Source organism: Onychomys torridus, chromosome 9 (assembly GCF_903995425.1).
Source record: "Onychomys torridus chromosome 9, mOncTor1.1, whole genome shotgun sequence".
NCBI classification, from domain to species: Eukaryota; Metazoa; Chordata; class Mammalia; order Rodentia; family Cricetidae; genus Onychomys; species Onychomys torridus.
In genome coordinates this window covers 42,067,707-42,074,728 of record NC_050451.1, presented here as the reverse complement: position 1 = coordinate 42,074,728, position 7,022 = coordinate 42,067,707, and positions in this window count along the sequence as shown.

The following is a 7,022-nucleotide window of genomic DNA, read 5'->3' as shown; positions in this document are numbered from 1 at the left end:
CTTTATTTTGTTGTATGTACTTCTGCCGTGTCATCTGCCCATCTCCTCATGGGTTCCTTCTTTGTCTTATCAGTGTACTTGGTCCAGACAGTGCTGACAGATTTAGGGAGCCTCTCTTTGGTCCAGATGGAAGCTCTGGGCTGGATGGGAGCTCTGGTCCAGATGAGAGTGCTGGCCAGATAGGAGCTGGGGGCTGGACTCTGAGTCTCAGGAAGTCCCTGAGGTCTCCTTATCTTGTCCAGATGGGAGCTCCTCTTATCCTGAAGGGAGTTCTGCAACAGGATGGAGGCTCTGGTCCAGATGGGAGTTCCGGGGCAGATGGGAGCTGGGGGCTCTCTGGTCCAGATGGGAATTCCAGGGCAGGATGGAATGCTGGACACTGGTCTCTAAGTCTCCGGAAGTGGCTGAGGTCTCAAGCAGATGGGTGTGGGGGCAAGGCGTTGAGGTTGTAGTGTCCACCGGTGGGTCTCTCTCTGGTCCAGATGGGAGTTCCGGGGCAGATGGGAGCTGGGGGCTGGTCTCTGAGTCTCAGGAAATGGCTCTGGTCCAGATGGGAGTTCCAGGGCAGATGGGAGCTCTGGTACAGATGGGAGTACTGGGGCAGATGGGAGCTGGGGGTTGGTCTCTGAGTCTCAGGAAGTGCTGGGGTCTCCCGCAAATGGGTGTGGGGTAGGGTGTGGAGACTGCAGTGTCTGCCTGTGGTCTTGGAAATGGGGAGCCTTCCCACAGGGCCCACAGATTGGCTGGAAACTGGGGCCAAGTTGGGCAGGTCCTTCCAGGATCGTGCCCAGGGGTGGGACCCAGGGGCGGTTGCCTCCCTGACTATAACCCCAGGCACTCACCTATGGTTGCCATTTGGCTTTTAATATGTCAGCTGTTTCCTGCTATGAATTTCTTGTGCGCTCTCATACCTTCCCCTAAGAACTTCTAACAGTGTATTTTATCTGACATACTTCTCTAGCATCCAAAGCCAAAAATCGAAAACTCCTTTCTTAATGCTTCTCATCTGTCAGTGAAATTGAAGCCAATGACAATGTGGAAGTTGTTTAGATAAGTGAAGGTTTACTGTTCATCTGAGATCTGATGCACAGGGATGGAGAAAGCAGAGGAATGGGAACATAGCTTGCCTGAGAAATCAAAAGGAAAGTAGAATAGTCCCCACTCATACAGGACAAAACATGTTCCTAATAAGAATGATGAGAGGTAAAGACAGTGTGATCACTGGTTTTGTGACAGTGCGGCCAGGCCACATACCCAGATCTAACACTAATCTAATTCTCACTGTGAAATAGGTGGATCTCATGGGATCATTTGAAGGGTTTAAGAGTAAAATGATAGTCAGGATAGTGACTCTCGTCTATGTCAACACTTGGGAGGCAGAGGCATAGTCAGGGGTTTCTCTGTGATTTTGAGGACAGCCAGGTCTACAAAGAGTTCCAGGACAGCCAGAGCTACATAGAGAGACTCCATTTAAAATAAAAATCAAAAGGAAGGAAGGAAGGAAGGAAGGAAGGAAGGAAGGAAGGAAGGAAGAAAGAAAGGAAGGAAGGAAGAAAGGAAGGAAGGCAGCAAGAAAGCAAGCAAGAAGGAAGGAAAGAGGGAAATAAGGAAGAAAGCAAGAAAGGAAGGAAGGAAGAATATGATTCCCCTAAAATAGGAGACATCCTGTCTGATTTACCCTGAAAGTGACCTGTCTTCTCTATAGCCCTTCACATTGCTGTTTGCATGCGAATCCTGCTTGTCTTCTCCTTAGGAATTCTGCAGGGCTTTGAAGGGAAGGATTGCAGCCTTCTGTTACCTTTCCTACCAGACTCTGTTAGGTCACATTTTGTAAATGTCTCTTTCTCTAGCACATTTGATTATCTAAATATAGATAAGGTTTAAAATATGGCTCAGTGGCAGACTACTTGCTTGTACAAGGCTCTGTGTTGACCCCCAGCACTGCAGAAAAATAACTTAAGATCTGGCCTCTGAGACCACTTCATTGTTCAAATGTTTTGTGAACTTATGTGGCCTGGCATGAGAATATTTATGCGATTTTCACCAACAGAGTCCACACACCACAGGGTGTGCTGAAGCCAGAGGGATTTCAGAGGCAGGTGCTCAGCAGCCAGACCACCTGTTGCCTCTCAGTCTGTGTTCAGCTCCCCTTGCAGTTTCCTCCACTGTGTCACCCAGAACACAGTAGTACACAGCGGAGTCTGACTCTTGGACGGAGGCTTTCTGCAAGTGGAAGGAGGTGGATCCTTTATTGTATGTGGCTTCAAATCCTCTGCTGCTTCCCTTCGCGCCAGCTATAATAGCTTTCAGGAGGAGCTGTAGACTTTCTCCAGGATATCGAACATACCAGAAAAGAGTAGGGGACCCTATGGTTGTGATTGAATATGTGCAATTTATTGTCAGGAACCCGCCCTCAGAGATGGCCACTTGGCCTCCTGTTTGAGTCACAGAGTTTCCATGGGTCCTTCCTGGAGTGCAAGGAGAGGAGAGAGAGGGAGAGTAAATTCTGTGTCACCCTGAGGATAATGCTCTGAGATAACTTACAGCTAAAGACTTTGCTGTTTACATCTCTTTACTTACCGAGTATGAGGAGTATTGCAGTCATGAAGCCTGGAGAAGAGTTCATCTTTAATGTCATCTAGAAAATGGTCTTGATGCTTAGCTTGAAATGTTAGAGAAAAGATGAGTTTGCTTAGATAAATATCATTCAGGAAATGAGAGTGTGTTAGGAAACTCCACCCCCTGGTGGTCAGAAACTGAAGTGAGGATGGATGTTACCCTCTGCCTCCTCCCTGATCTTAATAATGTCAGTCTTTAACATGTTGTACATGTAAAGACAGGTATCATCTTACCCGTGCCAGAATGGCCAAGATCAATAAAATTAGTGATGTAACATGTTGGTGAGGATATGGGGAAAGGGAAACACTTATTCATGATTGATGGTAGTGCAGACTTGTACAGTAACCATGGAAATCAATATGGCAATTCCTTGGGAAACTGGGAATAGATCCATCCCAAGATTCAGCTGTACCACTCTTGGGCATATAACCAAAGGACTCTACATCTTATGACAGAGGCGCTTGCTCATCCATGTTTTTTGCTGCCCTATTCAGATACGCAGGAATTGGAAACATCCTAGATGTCTATCAACTGATGAACAGATGCTGACAGTGTAGTACATTTACACAATGGAATACTATTCCACTGTTGAAATGATGAAATTTGAAGGTAATTGGATTGAGCTAAAAAAAAAATCAACCTGGGTGAGGTAACCTTGACCCAAAAAAGACAAATATTGCATATTTTCTCTTATATGTGGACATTAGCTTTTAAGTTTTTGATAGGCATGCTATAATCCAAATAATCGCAAAAGTCAGGTACTAGATAGGCGACTAGGAGGTGGTAGAATGTCACCCAAGGAATAAGAAATAGAATATAGTGTTATGGAGAGACGAAGGGAAAATAGGAGGATTAAATAGGGAGAGGGTGGAAGAGAAAGGGAAAAGAGGGACAACTAACACTAAAGAATATTTGAAAAACCATATGAGAACCTACCATTGTAGAAGTACCCTACAATGAAGTGTGCAGTAACAAAAAACTGAAAAAGCTATTGCCTACAGGAAGTGAGTTGATTTGAAAGGTATACATGACAATTCCTGGGGTGACATAGGTATTGTGTCTTTAGATTTTTTTACAAATACACCTCCCTTCTCATTTCACTATAAAGAAAATCAAAAGTAAGAAACTTACATGTAATGCGTAAGATAAATCACATGGTATTAGAATCTTCAGATAAATTCTGTTTGTGTTCTGTATCAGAATATTCATGTGCACATGTGTATGTGAATGAGCTCCTGTCTGTATGGGTGCAAGTGTGTGGGAACATGGATAAGTACCTATGTGTATAAGTAGGTGCATGTGTATATGTACATGTAGAAACCAAAAGAAAATGTTGTATGTTGTTCTACAGGTATGACCAGCTTGCTTGTGTGTATGTGCATATGTGTATTTGAGTACACATGTTTGCCCATGAATGTGGAAACCAGAAGTCAAACTTGGATCTCATTATTAGGAGCTGTCCACCTTGTTTACTGGGGGCAAGCCTGATCCCTGACACCTGGAGCTCTAGGTATCTGCCTGTCCTCACCTCCCCAGCACAGCCACCGTGGCTAGCTGTTTATGTGTGTGCTGGAAATCATACTCAGTTTCTCAAGGCTCCATGTCATCTACACATTTCCTTTGTTTAGTCAAGCATGAGCTAGAAAATTCTCTCTTCTTTTTACTTTTTATCTTGACAGTTGTCATCCTCCTAGGCTGTAAGCACAGAAGCATAAAATCTTCTACAATTCTCCCAAATACAGGGAGAAGGGACTAAATTTCCATACTGGAGCCAGTGAGCCCTAACATCCACCGCGGCTCTGGCCTGCATTTTCATCAGGGCATTGCTATGTTAGGATAAAAGATTTATCTTTGATGTTCCAGCAGTAAAATGACATTAAATAGTGTGAAAGCAATGTATAGTAATAAAAGATGCCGAGGGGATCATACCACAAATTATCAAGTAGATTTGAAGTATCTGAGATGGCAAAAAAAAAAAAAAAAAGGACAGGACATTTATAACTATGAAGATTTCTTTGGAAAAACACCAATGATCTCCAATTCCTTCTCCTATTTTATGTTTAGTGACTACTAGAACTTACATTATTTCTAAGCTGCCATGGGTATATTGACTCACAATGCACCAAATTCTTTTCTAAATAGAAACACTTAAATATTATGACCAATCCTGATCAGTACATTTAGCACCAAAAGAAGAATTTATAGGAAAATCAGTATGAAGGACTCTGTAGTGAAGGCAAGCCACAGGCCAAAGCCTGAAGAGTATACTTTCACATTCTGTGTAGACAACACCTTAAATGACAATTGGAAGTCCAGCTTCTGATATTTCCCTGCAGACATAATCAGCCACTTCGTATAGTTGCACTCTAAGCAATGTCCACTTCAGAAATGATTATCACAGGTAACCACACAGTCTCCTCCATTCTAAGTAACTGTGATTGTACATTAGATAGTTTTCAAAGTAAGCGAAGGGCTTCTGAGACAAAGAGAGTGGATATTGTAGCTGAACCTGAGTTGTTCAAAGGCAGCTGGGACTGCTCAACTTTCCTTATGTCTTCATCACTAAAGTTGAAAGAGATCTTTAAAGACCCAACGAGAGACCTTGAGTCTGAGCACTCCACTGTCATGGCTGTTTATGTTCAGTTCTCCCTGCAGCTCCAGACACTGTGCACCCAGAGCACAGAAGTACACAGCTGAATTGCTCAGATGCACAGAGGCTTTCTTCAGGTGGAAGGAAGAGTCCTACTTGATAAACTCAGCCTCAAAGCCGCTCACACCGCTAACCAGGGTGTCTCCAGACTACCCAAGAAGCCATTGCAGCCTCTGTGTGGGTACTGGACAAACCAGTGCAGGTAAGCCGCCACACTGGAGGAATAGTTGCATCTCAGCTGCAAAGAGGCTTCTTCAGTGACAGTGACTTGAGCATCAGGCTGAGTCACTGACTGTGCTCTGGAGTCTCCTGGAAAGGAATCTTAGGTCAGTCACTGCAGTGAGATTTCACTGTGGAGAGTCAGAATCCCAGGATATGGAGACCATGAGGAAGTTGTACTCACTCAGGAGAAAGTGTATGCCCAGCACTGGGAGGAGCATCAGGAGCATGGCTGAACACTGGGAAGGCTGAAGTTCTGTTGAACGAGAGCTCTCTGGAACAGGACAGACAGAAATGTGGCTGAAGAAAGCAAGAGCTTGAAAATAGGTGTGAGGAAGGGTGTGCAGGAGAAGTGTCCTACTCAGCTGAAAGCGGTGAAGCAGCTAACACGAGCCTGGAAGGTTTTGAATATCTGATTGTCCTCACATGCCTTTGCTGAAAACTAGCCAGCTGCAAGAAGGATGAGATGTGAACAGGTGGTGAAGATCTCCAATGGAAGTAATAAAGCTGGTGAGTGCAGATGCGCCCTCTGCAGGCCAAATGAGGAACCAAATGTCCTGAGGGTCCACAGCCTGTCACCTGTTCTGTCTCTGTTTCACAAAGTAAAACTTTAATAAAGCACATTATACTCCTTTTCCTAATATATGATGATGTATTAGATATGGCATCCGCTGGAAGTAGAATGGATTGTTAATATTCATTATAAAACCAGTTTATGAAGTGCACCCCAGACTTCAGATGCAATTGTCTCAGGCTGAGTTTGAATGGCCACTAGAGCTCTGGTGGTGATGTATGATGGTGCAGATATTGCCCTTGGTGTATGCTCTGCAACACAGAGGTAACAGGAAAGCACATGAAGAGTGCCTCTGCTGTCCATGGCAGTTGTGACTCTAGATGGGAAGGTTTGATTGCTAGAGTTAGAACACGGCTGGTGAAATTGCTGTCCTCCAGGAGAGAAACTGGAGATGAAAAACCTGTAGCTTTGTCTGGGTCAATGCACTGACCAAGTCATGATATGCATTTTCTTTGATAAATACTAACAAGCCTTTACCTAAATTAACCAAAAAAGTCCTAATACCAAAATTAGTAAAAGTAGAGGTGAAAAGGAGAACCTCACAACAGACAAAAAGGAATTTGGAGAATCAAAAGAATATATTACAAACATTTATATTCCACTAAACTAGAAAATCTAAATTAAATATGTGAATTTCTAGATGCGTATAACTCCCCAATGGTAAATGAAGATGAAGTAAAAACATTAAAACAGATACAATCAACTCAATTACTGGAGGCAGTAATTAAAAATTCACAACTACCAGGGAAGAGTGGAATATGCCTTTAATCACAGAATTTGGGAAGCAGGTGCAGGTGGACCTCTGTGAGTTTAAGGCCAGCCTGGTCTACAAAGTGAGTACCAGGACAGCCAGTGCTACATAATGAACCTGGTTTTAAAAAATAAAAGGAGGGATGGAGAGATGGCTCAGAGGTTAAGAGAACAGGCTGCTCTTCCAGAAGTCCTGAGTTCAATCCCCGG